A 17,746-nucleotide genomic window follows, 5' to 3' on the forward strand; every position below is an offset into this window, starting at 1 on the left:
ATTGTTTAGACATGTAATTAATTTATTGTCATTGTAAAACACAGGCGTATTAAAAACTATTCTCGAAAAATTTAAAAAGACGTCTTTCATTTTCTAGAGATGAAAGTTGCATTATAAGAATATGATGTTTATTGTCAAAACTTGTACGAATCATCCTTGTACTATTACATAATTCATTTAAGTGATTTAAGTTTCTACATAACATTATAGGTGCATTTTTCTTCAAAATTAGCCGGTATGTATATGAAGATCTTTTTAAAGTTGTATCCAATGTATTATCAAAAGATAGCGAGAAGAAAATTACGAAATAATGTTCCGATGGTGACATTTGTTGCCTCTTCTAAAGATAGAAAATTATTCAAAAATTTTGTGGTCGAAAAGTGGTTGGTGCATTCCGTAACTGTAGTATAATTGCTAAAAGATATTTTCAACTCCTTGTGCACAGATAAATAGGTTGAATTAGCAGCCTTCACGCGACCATTTATAATGTAATAGCTTTTATTATGTTGAAATAAATTTTTCCAATCTTCAACATTTTTATTGAATAGTACTGCCTGGATCTTTGTCCCCTATAAATTAATATAAAATAATTTTAAACTAATTAAAAATAAAATAAATAAGTAATAAATTATATCAAAATAAATATACATAAAAACCTACCTCTTCGTCAACAAATGTTAAATGCCAACACAAACCCTCTCCTTTGTCGTTCTTATATTTTATTATTGGTCCTCTTCGAATAACTAATACCTTAACTACCCATTCAACATCATAAAGTTTAAGGTTATTTATTGGGACACATTACTTTTCCAAATCCGATTCCATTACACTGCGCCAAATACCTGCAATATATAAGTAAAAGCTGCAAAATATTATGTAATAGCTGAAAATTAATATTTTTACACTAACATTAGTTGAAATAACACAAACCATTAATCTCTAAAGATATACAATTTAAACATAATACTACTTCAATGTAAAAGACTTTGATATGTAAAACGAAAAACTACGCCGAAAAATAAAGAAGTACGACTCAAAAAACAATTACAATAAAAGTTAAGATGTCATTGTTTTTCTCTCTAATTCATATACATGACCCTAAAGCATTACTCAATTACGAAAAACGGGAACTTACTCAATTATGAAAACGGGAACAATAGAGAGAACTAATAATACCTTTGGAGAAAATTACTTCGTTCTACACCAAAACCTTTAGAGAACAATGAACAATGTGGAACAATGTCATCTTTTATAGGAATAATTGGCTTATTTTTTTCCTACATGGATTCGTGCAATTAAGCTGAATTCTATGGGAGACGATTAAATAAGGAAACATATTGTTGTCAAAAAAGGAAAAGGCTACAAAAAAAAAACGTTGGCAATGACGCTGGTGAGTAAGCTGAATTCTATGGGAGAAGATTAAATAAAAAAAAAATATTGTTGTAAAAAAAGGAAAAGGCTACCAAAAAAAAGTTGAGCTATGTAGAAACCAAATCGACCAAAAAGTACGGCCAAAAAGTAGGCTTCCAGAATTTGACCCAAAGTCAACTATGTAGCATTAATGTATGCATAGTTTAAATGGAAAGAAAAACCAGTCTCAGATAATTTACAATTATATCCTTAAATTATACAAATAATTAAGGTTATAAAAGTCGATCAATGTTTCAAGGATATTTTAGTCGTTCAACATTTAGCCTAAATTATTCGTGCTTNTATATATATATATATATACACGTTTAGACAATCTAAGTGCGAGTATGTTCGCTTTCTTCTCTTAAATATTTTGATTTGTTCTAAACTACTTCTCCTCCCTTATAGATGTCTATATAACCTTACAAATATGGGCTTTAGGTATTACATGCCTTCAAAACTTTTCGAACACCCGTGTGTCCACTTAAGGCTTGAACGAGGACGTAATACTATATACAATGTATATATAGTATACATTATACAGATAGTAAACTGAAAAAAAAGAAATTATATATATATACTAGAGAAGTGATACCCGTGTTTCTAAATTGTGATTATGCTAGTAGACACAGTGCTCCATATTAGATCAAATAAATAATCATAATCAAAAGAACTTTATGTACAACATAAATATAGTAATATGTTTTTTTTTCTTCCTAATATGTGAAAAAAAAGAACAAAGAGTTGTGCCCTTCTAACAGGTACAAACCTCCGGTTGTTTCATCATTTTCAAATTGTTGGTTGTTATTGCAAGGTTGTCCAATTGAACTTTACAGTTGTAGTCCCAAACTATTAGTGATCAAGTTGCAGGTATTCTTGTTTAGGCAAGAATAATCGACATTGTTGAATCGAACAGGGTATGCAAACACCAACATGATTACTAACATTTCCATTTTCCAAGAGATCATCCCGTAGAAAGTAGTAAATGTTATCATATTACCATGTCCTTATTGTTAATATACTGTATTTGTAAAATAATTCTGGAAATATAAATGAATATAAACAGAAATGAACATAAACAGAAATGACATAAAACCAATTCGAGCCCACTGAATTCACAGTGTTTCCTTAAGGAATTTAATCCCCTCCTAGTACCCAAGGTTATGGATTATTTCCTCCCAGGATAGAACGAATTACACACTGGTGTAGTGGTACTTCAAACCCCATTGTTTCAGCGAACACAAAGTTCGGTAGCAAATCACACTTACTTTTTACTTTGTTTGATGCTAAAAGTATGCAGAAGAAGGAGAGAAAACTCAGAAAATCGTAATGAAATTCTGAGCAGAATAGTGTTATATTTATAGCCAAAGTTGGGCTGAAATCTGAAGAGGTACAACTCTTCAGAATGGCTGTTTATGCAAAACGCCCACAGCATAAATGCCATTACATAAATGGCCATTTACTCAACAATAAAGAGGGAAAATAAAGAGGAAAAATTGAAGAGGGTAATTATTTTTCTGTTACCAAAACAGAAAAACGGATTAGATTTAATATTAATATTCGGTCAAATGACCGAAGCCGAGCCGAGCGACGATGACGACGGCGCGAGGCTTGCCTCCTTCTCAACTCTTTAAGAGGTAGAAGAAGAGCAATTGCTTATATACCCATAAAAAACATCTTCTTCTTCCAATATGGGACAATGCCCATTTGTCAAGGGGGAACTTAAAATTTCACTCAAAAATTTCATTTCCCTCCATTTCCCATTCATCATCTTTTAAGTATTTAATATATTAATTAAATACATCCAAAAACCCAACACTTATAAGATATTTTCAGTCTTTAGATCTTTAGAATTAGTTAACCTTTTTTTTCTCCAAAGTAACCTTATATTCAATGTGAAGACAGACAATACCCCAAGAGGTATGCATGACATTCAAATTTGAGGCTTCTACAGGGTTTGTTGCGAAAAAGTCTTTCTTTTGAAAGCCAGTTAGCCCTTCTTTATAGCTATTGAGAATACAGTACCAATGTAACACATGAAACAAATCAACTTATTGCAAATAATACATAGTCATCACAAGATGTAAAATATAAGTGAGAACAATTTACCATTTTCTCTTTTTTGGAACTCTGGTTTAAAGCTATTGAAATCTTTCAGGTAGTGATGTTTCTTCTGATATAGACAGGTATTGGTACAGGAATTTGTCTACATCGTTGGCAGGGATCTTAACAAAACACCAAGACATGTCACAATTGAAAAACTTAAGCACCATATTATACTTTGCGACAAGCCAAGACTCAAAGGCTGAGAATATGAGAGAGGTGGCAATTCCTTCAAATATACGGCCCAACATCAAAATTTTGTACTGAGAAAGTTTAGTGATACAACTCAAAATCTAAGTGTTGCAGTACGTAACAAAAGCCCTATATCCACCCCTTTTTGATTGTGAATGTAAACAAAAGCAAAAAACAAGAGCATTCATCAACTACAAAATACAATGGACATACTGTTTTGTTGGGATATACTATTAACCATGCAATTTAGACATAGTATTATATTTTATTCTTTATGGAACAATTATTTATTTAATTTATTCAATTCAATAAAGTACTATTTTAAATAGATCATTTGCTACATGTGTGTCCTTTTAGTTATGTAGTAGACAATTTAGTGTATGGAGTTTTAGCTCATGCACAGAAGATTAAATTGTTGGTTCTCATAATTAATAAACTATGTTCACAATCGAAGATATTGTTGGACAAAATATCTTGATTATTATAGCACAAGATTATTGTATAATTTGTCTTGATTATGGGAGTAGTTTTACTCCAATTTCTTGTGCTAGTATACTCAGTGTATATTGAACGGACCAAATAGAGAAAAGATATTTTTGTACTGAATATATAAACATTTTTTCTAATTCATTAAATGAGCTTATACTCCTAATCTTGATATAATTGTTATGATCAATGTAATTTGTTTATTGTTTTGATTTATCAAAAGGTACGACTCTATTTAGAGTTAGTATATGCCTAATAAATTGGACAATAACGAATAACATTTGTGAATAATAATTGGTTGATAGAATCCATGACTCGGTTTTGGGTTTTATATACCCCTTTATATAAGCTTATAAGTTTTCATGTGAAAACGCGGCCGGTGGATTTTGTATCCGTCACATGAAATGGTTTAAGCGAAATTATAAAGGACTTAATTAGTTAATTGAATTAAATTTTCAGTGATTTAATTTAATTAATTGGTATTTGAAATCTTAACATGGCGAGTTAAAATAAGTGTTGATGAATTTCGAAATTCATATTGAGGAGTTCAATTGCAGTTTTTTAGTGGAATAAATTGCAATTAATTATAGTAAGAATTAATTCATGCTGATTTAGAATTAATACTATAATTAGTAGCCTCTTATTATTTCTGTGGTCTCTGCTATACCTAGTAAAAACCTGGACAAACTTGGGTAAAAAGTAGCTTGGGAGAAAAGTTACCTTTTTGAGTTGGAGTAGGATTCTACTTGTAGAATCCTACACGATTTTAAGCTCTATTTAGGGCATTAATTTCGCATCTATAAAAGGTAGACTGGTTTCACCTAATTAATTACCCTAGAGTTGTATTGTTCTTGCCCACCCAAAAGCAAAATTGCCCAAGGTTTCACTAGGCAAATAGCAGAAGACTGCAGCCCTGGATTCTTGCTGCTTGGAAGGTTTGTGCAACTACTTCAAGAGGTTAGTGCTTCTAATCTCGTTATCATTGTGTTGTCTAGTTTACATGTATTTGATGCCTGGTTATATGCTTGCTTCCGCCGTGCATGTTCTAACATGTTTGTCTGCCGAGGATATTACAATTGTCCCAAACAACATGAAAGATCCAAAGGCAGCAATAAACAGATGGCCAATCTCACACTTTCCATATCCATATGTTATGTAAAGGTTTTAGACATATGGACCCTAGTGCCAGTCATCAGCTATTGACAGAAAAAGCATATTAGTAACTTATGTACAGGGGTTCGATTCGATTACAGTCTCTAGATTTGGGGTGCTCATGGTTCGGTTTGGATCGGTTTTTCCCTAAAAAGAAACTAAACCAAGTAAGTCGGTTTTTCAAATATTAGAACCAAACCAAACCAATTAAGTCGGTTTTTTCTCGATTCGGTTTATGTCGAGTTTTGTCGATTTTTCGGTTTTTCGGTTATTTGTCGGTTCTTTCTTAAATATAAGACATACACTAACAAACACATATTCCGGAGACCACATTTTCAACGTAACACTATTAAATCAATTGCCCTTTGAGAAATCTATTATTTACTAAGATATATTGATGATAATTGAATCAAATAGTGATGAATAATTTAAGGACTCATTTAAAAATATATTATTTTTAATACGAAATGGATTCTTACACTTAACAAAAAAAAAAACTACCAATCAAACTAGAATGTAAAGGTAAAAAACTATACAAAAGTGCAAACTGTTAACATTTACCATTAAATTTTTGAAACTTTATATAAAAATATACATATATATAGATGTAATTATAAATTTGAAATAGCTACACCTATAGTCGATTTGGTTCGGTTTTTTTTCGATTTTTTCTGATTAAAACCAAAACTAAACCAAATTTGATCGATTTTTTAAAATTCAAAACCAAAATCAAACCAAACCAAAAAGTATCGATTTTTTTGATCGGTTTGATTTGGTTTTCAGTTTGATTCGGTTTTTTGAATTTTTATGAACACCCCTACTCTAGACGATCAACAATATACATGTGTTGATAGAGGCATAATATAATAAGCAGTTGAGTAAGCACATACATACAAATACAACTAACAATCATTATGCCATTTTTTCTCGAGAAAAAGATAGTAATCTTATTAGTATAGAAGGGATATTTTAAGTATTATTTTTGGACTCACCTACATCTTTTTCTTCTTTGCAACAACTTCAATATATGCTATTGGAGCAGAAATTGCGCGATTTCCGGCACCATGACATTCCTTCCAATTGACTCACCTACTTCAAAGATGGAGAAGTAATCAATCATATTATTTCTCGATAATGATATGTATGTTTGTAGCTGTAGAAGCATGACCTTGTAAATGAAAGAAAAAATAACTTAATTGATTGTAGATCAATTTATGCATCAATGTATACCTATATATACACATAAAACATTATATCTATATAGAAGTATTTCTTTATACAAAGATGTGAGATTAAAAAGATAATAATATACTTTTCTAACCTACATCAGAAGCTGAAGGAGGATTAGCAATTGAAGGAGCAGTTAGTTTTTGAGGGTGAGAATTAACTTCTGTCGAAGATAGTTCATTGTCACGACCCTACGACTAAACTGGGTCGTGATGGTGCCTATCATGGAACTAGGCAAGCCGACACACTCCCAAACAATCAATATTTCGTTAAAAGATAGATAAAAGCCTTTTTCATACTGAAATTTCATAAAAGAGTTCAACTTGTAAACAAAATGCAGAAATGAAATAGCCCGACATCGAGGTGTCACTAAGTCATGAGCAACTACTAAAACTGTTTTGAAATATTGCAAGACTAACTAGTCTGAGAATTACCAAAATACAGTAAAGGAAAGATAAAGAAGGACAAAAGCAGGACTGCGATCGCCAGGCAGCCACCTTGCTATCTCCGATGAAAGTCAGCAACTGGAATAGTCAACAGCCGCTACCGTGGCCAGATATACCTAGATCTGCACACAAGGTGCAGGGGGTAACGTGAGTACACCAACTCAGTACAAGTCCAAACTATGGACTAATAGGTAGTGACGAACGTAACCTCAACAAGTAATAAAAATAAACTGTGCAGGAAAAGTAGGCATGCTATCAGTTCAAGTATACAGCTCAAGCAGTAAAATAAATACGGAATCTGAACGATCTGAGATATAAAGCTCATCTAACTCTACATGGCAATGCAAAGAATGTACGAAATGCACCATATGCTCCCATTCTCAAGTGCACATCTACTCGGTACGGCATATGGCCGTCCGGCCCAGGGAAATCCATCCCGAAACATATACAACACTGACTGCAAGTCATCCAGTACCGAGGAAGAAGGGTAATCCATATATATATATATATATACTCAACCACTCGGTACCGCATATGGCCATCCGGCATAAGGAAATCCATGTCGGAGCATACTCATCGCCGACTATAAGTCACTCGGCACCGAGGATAAGGGCAAACCAACCTTGTGGAAAAATACATCTCCAAATATCAATACTTCGGACAAATCCTTGTCCAGGGAAATCCATCCCTCAATAATATCATCTACGCTCACTGGGGGTGTGTTACAGACTTCGGAGGGGCTCCTACAGCCCAAGCGCTACCATAATCATCAACATAACCACTGTGGCGTGCAGCCCAATCCCATAACTATCACTCATAATCAGGCTCTCGGCCTCACTCAGTCATCAATCTCCAGTCTCACACACACGGGCTCACAATGCCATGAAACTAGCCCGAAACAATGATATGATGTGCCAAATAATAAAAACTGAGACTGAGACATGATATGATATGCATGAATAAGACTGAGTACAGAATATTAATGAAACTAATGAGATGACAGCAAGAAACGACCACTCGGGTCTCAACAGTATCGGCGTGAAGCCCTAACATGATATCTAGCATGATTTACAACTCATTTACTTAATCGCATAATAGAGACATGGATATCAGCAAGAAAGAGACAATAAGCGGTGCCATAGAATGAACCATGCCACAATTCTCACGGTGCACGCCCATCACTTGGCATGTGCGTCACCGCAATACTAATCATATAGCACATAGTTCGGGGTTTTGAACCCTCAAAACCAAGTTTGGAAGCGTTACTTACCTCAAACCAAGTCAAAATCCTACTCCGCGATTCCCTTGCCTCTGAAATAGGCCTCCAAACGTCCCGAATCTAACCAAAAGCAATACAATGCACTCAATATAGGCCAAGGAACCAATTCTACACGAAAAACTGTCAACTTAGACCAAAATCCCGAAATTCACCCAAACCCGACCCGCGGGCCCACGTCTCGAATTCCAACAAAAATTACAAAACTAGAAAGCCCTTTCACTCAAGATTCCATACATACGAAATTCATCAAAATTCAACTCCATTTGTCCCCTCAAATCCTCAAATCAAACTCTCTAAAATCCCAAGCCCTAATCCCTCATTTTTACCCCTAATCTTCACCAATTACATGATTAAACTGTAACACCCTGTAAATTCGGCTTAGGTATGAATGAGTTAAAGGAGTAGTAAGGTTATATTTTGGACATGTGAAGTCCCATCGGGATGATTATAGGTGAAAATAGTTGTTTCAAAATCAAGATGCAATGTGTGGTGCATAAGATTTGATAAAATCGACTAAGTTTGCAGAAGGTCTGTCTTCCAGTAGGGTTTGGTGAAAATGTGTAAGGAATTTGGGAAACCTGAAAGCACGAAAGTTGTAGGCCTTTGAAATAGCTTTCCAACGACATATTATGGAGCCCAAACAGATCTCTTTGCTAAAGGTTATGCACATTTTACAGAACAGTGTGCAATATGCGCAGCCGCACTTCTTTTGAGGCAGGTTTACTGACATTTTGCATGGTCAGTAGCGCAGTCAGGCCTACAGGTGCACAGGCGCACTCATGGGGGGTCATTTTAAAGCCATACTTCATCCCCCACAACCCCAAAGCATAAAAACTTGCTCTAGAAAGGGGAACTCTCAAAAACCTAACTCCTTAAGGGTCCCTCCACCACTCAAGGTAAGTTCTAATGGTGATTCTAAGTTAATTTCAATTTCCCAACATCTTATTAACATGGGTAAACCCTCCATATCATTAGATATTCGATTGGGACATCATTGTTGAGAGAAGGAAGCCTAGAACTCGAATTCAAAAAGGTAATGTCTTCACCCTCTAATTGATTCTAGTATTGGTTTAATGATTATAAACCCTAGTTCATGAGATATGAGTTGATGGGTTTGATAGAAAAGCATGAACGATTATAGGTTTGGGGTGTTGATTGTTGATTATTGGTTAAGGGTGTTGTTTACCTTATGGGCGATAAAGAATAATGTATATTATAACCATTTGAGACTTTAGAATTTATCTAGGAACAAGAGAATGGGTTATTGGTTGTAGAGACACCATTAATGACGACTATGAAGCTTTATTTTCACCAAGTGTTTGATACGATGCTTAAGTGACCAAAACATGAGCATCTTAGCTGATATGGAATCCCTTTGACTTGTATTGCTATAGATTATAGTTGAAAGGGTTGAAAAATGTTGTATTACGCTCAAGAGCAGGAAGTTAAGGTATGTGAGGCTAACTCTTTACGTTTGGGAATTCTATGATTCTCCCTACGTCCCATTCATTACGACTATTACTAGTTTCTTTAGAAAGTAACTATGCCTTAGTTCCCTGAATAGTAGTAGAACTTCTATTCTCTAGATGGCATAGTTTCATAATCATTCGATATTCTATGAGATTCAGTTATGACAAATCAACTTATTATGAATACTCATCTCAGTCTATGTCCCAGCAGCATTTATGGATATGATAAACCGAGTATTCAAGCGCTATTTGGATTCCTTCGTGATCGTTTTTATTAATAATATCTTGATCTACTCCCGCAGTCGAGAGGAGCATGAGCAACATCTTCGGATCGTTCTTCAGACTCTGAGAGATAGTCAGTTATATGCTAAGTTTTCGAAATGTGAGGTTTGGTTGAGTTCAGTGGCATTCTTGGGTCACGTTGTATTGGCAAAGGGTATTCAGGTGGATCCTAAGAAGATTGAGGCAATCAAGGACTGGCCTAGGCCCGCATCAGCTACAGATATTCAGAGTTTCTTGGGCTTGGCGGGTTATTACCGTCGGTTTGTGGAGGGGTTTTCATCTATAGCAGCCCCGATGACTAGATTGTCCCAGAAGGGTGCCCCATTCAGGTGGTCGGACGAGTGTGAGGCGAGCTTTCAGAAGCTCAAGACAGCTTTGACTACGCCACCGATGTTGGTATTGCCCATGGGTTCAGGGCCCTATACAGTATATTGTGACGCATCACGTATTAGACTTGGTGCGGTATTGATGCAGGGCGACAAGGTTACTAGATATGCTCCGCGACAGTTAAAGATTCATAAGAAGAATTATCCATCTCATGACCTGGAGTTAGCAGCCATTGTTCACGTACTGAAGATTTGGAGGCACTATCTATATGGCGTGCCGTGTGAGGTGTTCACGGATCATAAGCATTTGTAGTATTTGTTCAAGCAAAAGGAGCTAAATTTGAGGCAGAGGAGGTGGTTGGAGCTATTGAAAGACTATTATATCACCATCTTGTATCATCCCGAGAAGGCCAATGTGGTGGCCGATACTTTGAGTAGGAAGTCAGCTAGTATGGGCAGCCTTGCGTATATTCCAGTCGGTGAGAGACCGCTTGCATTATATGTTCAGGCTTTGGACAATCAGTTCGTGAGGTTGGATGTTTCTGAGCCCAGCCGTGTTCTAGCTTCTATAGTCGCTTGGTCTTCCTTGTTTGAGCATATCAGGGAGCGACGGTATGATGATCCTCATTTGCTTGTCCTTAGGGACACAGTGCGACACGGAGATGCCTAGTAGATTACAGTTTGAGATGATGGAGTTTTGAGGATGCAGGGTCGTGTTTGTGTTAATATGGATGGGATTCGCGAGTTGATTCTAGAAGAGGCCCACAGTTCTCGGTATTCTATTCATCCGGGAATCGCTAAGATGTATCAGGACTTGCGGCAACACTATTGGCAGAGGAGGATAAAGAAGGATATTGTCGGATATGTAGCTCGGTGTTTGAATTGTCAGCAAGTAAAGTACGAGCATCAGAGACCTGGTGGTTTGCTTTAGAAGATTGAGATTCCTGAGAGGAAGTGGGAGCTTATCACTATGGACTTCGTTGTTGGACTCCCACGAACTCGGAGGAAGTTCGACATAGTATGGGTTATTGTGGATAGGCTGACTAAGTCAGCACATTTCATTCTTCTGGCAGTTTCCTATTCTTCGGAGCGATTGGCGGAGATCTATATCCGTGAGATCGTTCTTCTCCATGGTGTGCCCGTGTCTATCATTTCTGATCGAGGAACGCAGTTTACTTCGCATTTCTGGAGGGCAGTAGAGCGTGAGTTGGGTACGCGGGTCAATCTAAGCACATTATTTCATCCTCAGACAGACGGACAGTCTGAACGTACTATTCAGATTTTGGAGGATATGCTCCGCGCCTGTGTTGTTGACTTTGGAGGTTCTTGGGATCAGTTCTTGCCGTTAGTGGAATTCGCCTACAACAACAGCTATCAGTCGAGCATCCAGATGGCTCCCTATAAGGCATTATATTGTAGGCGGTGTCGGTCTCCGGTTGGATGGCTTGAGCTGGGAGAGGCTCGGTTATTGGGTACGGATTTGGTATAGGATGCCTTGGATAAGGTTAAGATCATTAAGGATAGACTTTGTACATCTCAGTCCAGGCAAAAGAGCTATGCCGAACGTAAGGTTCGTGATGTGGCATTCATGGTCGGAGAGAGAGTGTTGCTTCGGGTGTCACCCATGAAGGGTGTGATGCGGTTTGGGAAGAAGGGCAAGTTAAGCCCTAGGTTCATCGGGCCTTTTGAGATTTTTGATTGAGTGGGAGAGGTGTCTTACAGACTTGTGTTTCCACCGAGCTTATCAGCGGTACATCTAATGTTTCATGTGTCCAAGCTTCGGAAGTATCATGGCGATCCATCCCACATGTTAGATTTCAGCACTGTTCAGCTGGACAAGGATTTGACCTACGAGGAGGAGCCGGTAGCCATTCTAGACCGGCAGGTTCGTCAGTTGTGATCGAAGAGTTATCCTTCGGTTCGTGTGCAGTGGAGAGGTCAGCCTGTTGAGGCAGCTACGTGGGAGTCCGAGTCCGATATGCGGAGCAGATATCCCCATCTTTTCACTAGCTCAGGTACTTTTCTATGTCCGTTTGAGGACGAACGGTTGTTTTAGAGGTGGAGAATGTGATGACCCGAAAGGTCATCTCGTATTTTAGAACCCAATTCGGGGTTCCGAGGCTTTCAAAACCTTATTTTCTTTCTCCTCAATTTGCATGCGAAGTCCGGGCGCGTTCCTGGAGCGATTTTGAAGAGGGATTTCAACACTAATTTATAGGTTTGTGTTCTTCAACTCTTTTCCTTCAATTTCCATCAGCACCAAATAGATTTTTATCCATAAATCATGTTCTTTCATGGTAGAATTAGGGATTTTGCAAATTTGGAAATTTAGACTTCGATTTGGGGTCGGATTCCGAAACTAATTACATATTTGGGCTCGTGGGTGAATGGGTGAACGGGTTTTGGTCCGAACCTCGAGTGTTGACCCAGAGGGCTCGAGGTCGATGTTTGACTTTTTGGGAAATTGTTGGGAAACTTGTAATTATACATTGGAATTGATTTCTTTAGCGATAATTGATATTATTAAGTTAATTATGATTAAATACGAGTGGTTCAGAGGTGGAAACTAAGGGAAAAGCGGTGATTGAGGCTTGAGTACGGTCGTGGAATCGAGGTAAGTGTTGTGGCTAACCTTAGCTTGAGGGATTAGGTATTGTTGCCTTATTTGCTACGTGTTAGTTGTTAAGTACGACGTATAAGTGAGGTGACAAGTATCTATACGGCGTTGTCGGGTCATAGCATGCGAGTGAATTTTATACTTGTGACTGTTGTATTCTTTATTCGTACTGTTCATGCTTAAACTGGTTACTCTTCATGTTAAACAAATCTTATCATATTTTCCTGGTATTGGATATTGGTTGAGTATTGACTCAAGTTGATATTTATATTGTGAAGTTAAATGTTGAAACGAGGTTGGTTATTGATAATTCCCTTGCTGGCTTGTTATTGTTTCACTTGTTTGGGTGAGGAAGAGTGTAAAGCACGAAGGGTGATGCCGTGCAAGATATTGTGAGTGAGTGTTAATGCACGAAGGGTGATGCCGTGCCGTATTCTGATATTGATAATGCACGAAGGGTGATGCCGTGCCATGTTATCAGAGATTTATGCACGAAGGGTGATGCCGTGCCGTCTCTATTGTTTCTTATGGTAAGGACGAGAGTAAAAGCACGAAGGGTGATGTCGTGCACATGTTTGCTATGTGATTATATTCGTTGGTGTAAAGTATGATATTTACTGTGTTTCTATACTGTAATCTTTTTCGGATTTGATATTCCCCTCAGCATGTTTTCCCCTTCCCGTTATTATCTGTTAGACTTCCGTTTGTTGTTATTTTCTCGTATATGATTTAACTGCACAGGTTCATGTTATTGTCGTGTCCTAGCCTCGTCACTACTTCGCCGAGGTTAGGCTCGGCACTTGCCATTACATGGGGTCGGTTGTACTTATACTGCACTTCCTGTGCAGATTTTGATACCGAACCTCGTTGATCGGAGTTGGGTTGCTGCCTTCAGTCCATCAGGAGACCCACGGTAGATCTGCCAACGTTCACAGAACCTGGAGTCCCCTCCCATTTATCTTAGTTTTCCCTGTTTTCTTTCATTTCGAGAGCATATGAATTTATTCAAACCAGTATTTGTAGTAACTCTTAGTCGTTTATAGATTGTGACACCAGATCTTTGTGTAGTCGTGTATTAGTGTTTAGATTGTTATAAAATTTACGCACTTCTTATCTTATTTTAGTTTAATTTTTTGTTAATTACTGTTTCGGTTAGTGATTAGCGCGTTAGATCTTTATTTGTTGGCTTGCCTAGCATTCTAAAGGTTAGGCGCCATCACGATCACGATGGTGGGAAATCCGGATCGTGACAGCAAAACAAGAAAATTTACTAATATGCATGTAGAAAATCCAAGAAGAAATAACTCAAAAGAATAATGGTGACTATAAACAGTAAAAAGTGCATCAACTAAAGAAAGATCGCAGAAAAAACTTACCAACACAAGCTCATACATTAGAAAATGAACACCACGGGAAGAAGCTGATGAAAATTGAGACCCGGGAAAAGAAAATTTACAGTAACGGAAAGAGAGAAAATTTGCACAGAGAAAGAGAAAGAAAGAGATACAATAGAATAGAAAATGGGCGAAGATTTCTATGCTTCTCCATGCCAAGTGTCCCACGACTGTTAACATGTGTCAAGAAGAAAGCTCTCAAAATTTAATGAGATGGGGCCAGGTACAAAAGTACAATTCAGGTAACCTTTTGTACAACTTATTATTGCTTTGTACACGCTTCTTTATATATATATATATATATATGTATATATATATATATATATATATATATATATATATATATATATAACAAACATGATTTTCGCTGGTGAAGAAGCAAATTTGGGGTGGTGGGGGGAGGGGGTCTTGTATATTTTTGGATGGTGTATAGGACACATATAGACAGAAAAAATATAAATCTTGTAAAATTTAAAAATTTAAAAAGCATATTTTAGGTGAAAGAGAATCTCAAGAGAGATATTAGGATACTTTCTAGGTGAGAGAGAACCTGAAGAGAGATATTAGGATACTTTTTAGGTGAGAGAATCTCAATAGAGATATATTAGGGATATGAAAACTTGCAGAAACGTAGGCATGCTTTCAAGTTAAATAGATAGCTCAAAACAGTAAAATAAATCAGATCTGAACAATGTGGAGAATATAACTCTTCTACTTCTACATGCCAATGCACATGTTGTATATGATGCACCATGCTGACAGCCTCATGTGCTCACACTCTAAAATGCTCAACCACTCAGCACCGTATATGGCCCATACGGCTCAGGGAAGATCCATCCCGGAATATATACATCACTGACCATCAGTCACCCAGTGCCGAGGAAGGCCAATCCATCCCTGTGGAGAAGATTTATCTCCGGGTTTCAAGTGCTTCGGACAAGATCCATGTCAAGGGAAGATCCATCCCTCATTAATATCAACAACACTCACTAGGGGTGTGTACAGACTCCGGAGGGGTTCCTACAGCCCAAGCGTTATCATAAAATCAGTATAACCACTACTTCGTGCAGCCCGATCCAATAAATGTCACTCATAATCAGGATCTCGGCCTCACTCAGTCATCAATCTCTCCAGTCTCACTCACGGGCTCACAATGTCATGAAAACTAGCCCGAAACAATGATATCATGTATCAATAAATAATAACTGAGATTGAGATATGATATGAAATGAATGAATATGACTGAATACGAAATATCAATGAACTCAGTGAGGTGACAGCAATAAACGACCACTATGGGTCCCAACAGTACCGGCGTAAAGCCTAAACATGATATCTAGCATGATTGACAGCTCGATCACTTTCTCATACGATGAAAACACGGATATCAACAATATAGAACCACTATACAGTGCCATGGAATCGACCAGGTCATAATTTCCATGGTGCACGCCCGCACGCCCATCACTTGGCATGTGCGTCACCTCAATACCAATCACATAACACAAAATTTGGGGTTTCGAACCCTCAGAACCAAGTTTGAAAGTGTTACTTATCTCAATCCGGGCAAAACTCTACTCCAAAATGCCTTTGCCTCTCAAATTGGTCTCCAAACGTCCCGAATCTAGCCACAAGCAGCACAATACAATTAATATAGGCTAAAGGAATCAATTCCACAAGAAAAATACTAAATTATAGCCAAAATCTGAAATCGGCTCAAACCCGGCTCCCGGGCCCATGTTTCAAAATCCAACAAAAGTCACAAAACCCGAAAGCCCATTCACTCAGGAGTCTAACCATACCAAATTTATCAAAATCCGACACCAAATAGCCATTCAAATCCCCAAAATTCACTTTCCAAATCCCTAGCCTCAAACCCCAAAATTTCACCTCAAAAACACACCAACTAGGGGGAAAATCAGTGGGGAAACATAATTATTGAAGAAAAACGAACACAAGGAGCTTACCTCAAGAGTCTCTTCAAAAACCCTCTCAAAACATCAAAAATCCGAGCTCAAAATGATGAAAATGGCCAAAAATCTCGGAACCTCGCTTAAATAGGTTCTGCCCCGGAATTTCCGCACCTGTGAAGCCTGAGCTCGCACCCGCACGCCCGTTTGTGTGGAAAAATGAGCTCTTCTGCGCAAACTACTTAATCCTAGTTGGCTCCGCACCAGGAAAAATATCGCACCTGCGGACTCTGCTGATCTCCTCACTTCCGCACCTGCAGTCCACCTGCCGCACCTACGGCCAAAACCCTCACAGGTGCAATCACACCACCTGAGTCCAAACTTTAACAGTCCCTCAAATCGAACTCCAAGTCCGCTAACCACCCAGAGTCAACCCAAGGCCCCCGAGACCTTAACCAAACATACCAACAAGTCCTAAATCATGATACAAACTTAGTCGAACCCTCAAATCACCTCAAACAACATCAAAAATACGAATTACACACGGTTTCAAGCCTAATGAACTTTGAAATTTCCAAGTTCTACAAACGATGCTGAAACCTAACAAATCATGTCCGATTGACCTCAAATTTCGCACACAAGTCATAAATGATGCCACAAACATACTCCAACTTCCGAAAATCCAATCCGACCCCAATATCAAAAAGTCCACCCCCGATCAAACTTTCCAAAATTCTAACTTTTGGCATTCAAGCCTAATTCTACTACAGACCTCCAAATCACAATCCAGACGCGCTCCTAAGTCCATAATCACCTAACTGAACTAATGGAACAATCAAAATTCAAATCTGAGGTCGTTTACATATAAGTCAAGATCCGGTCAACTTTTCCAACTTAATTTTTCAATTAAGAGACTAAGTGTCTCAATTCAATCTGAAATCTCTCGACCCGAACCAATTAACGCGATAAGTCATATAACAGCTGTAGAATACACAAGGAGCAGTAAATAGGGGAACGGGACTACAACTCTCAAAACGACCGGCTGGGTCGTTACATCCTCCCCCTCTTAAACAAACGTTTGTCCTCGAACGGGTCTAGAAACATACTTGGAGTCTTAAATAGGTGTGGATATCTGCTCCGGATCTCCCCCTCGGTCTCCCAAGTAGCCTCCTTCACGGGCTTACCTCTCCACTGAAGCTATATCCTTTGACCTCAACTTTCGACCCGACCAATCCACAATGGCCACCGGCTCCACATCATAAGTCAAATCACCATCCAACTGAACCGTGCTGAAATCCAAAATATGAGGATCATCGATATACTTCCGGAGCATAGAAACATGGAATACTGGATGCACACTCGACAAGCTAGGTGGCAAGGCAAGCTTGTAAGCCACTTCTTTAATCCTTGAAAGTACCTCAAAAGGCCCAATGAATCGAAGGCTCAACTTGTC

The 17,746-nt window shown here is 37.8% G+C and overlaps 1 long non-coding RNA gene across 1 annotated transcript; it reads right to left on the bottom strand.

Moving 5' to 3' along the window:
- On the bottom strand, window positions 662-7,123 carry LOC109224639. The gene is made up of 3 exons (XR_002067746.1): window positions 7,005-7,123; window positions 6,336-6,432; window positions 662-842 (listed from the first exon to the last, which is right to left on the bottom strand). It is a non-coding gene; the product is annotated as an uncharacterized LOC109224639 (long non-coding RNA).

This window comes from Nicotiana attenuata, chromosome 3 (genome assembly GCF_001879085.1).
Source record: "Nicotiana attenuata strain UT chromosome 3, NIATTr2, whole genome shotgun sequence".
Classification (NCBI taxonomy): Eukaryota; Viridiplantae; Streptophyta; class Magnoliopsida; order Solanales; family Solanaceae; genus Nicotiana; species Nicotiana attenuata.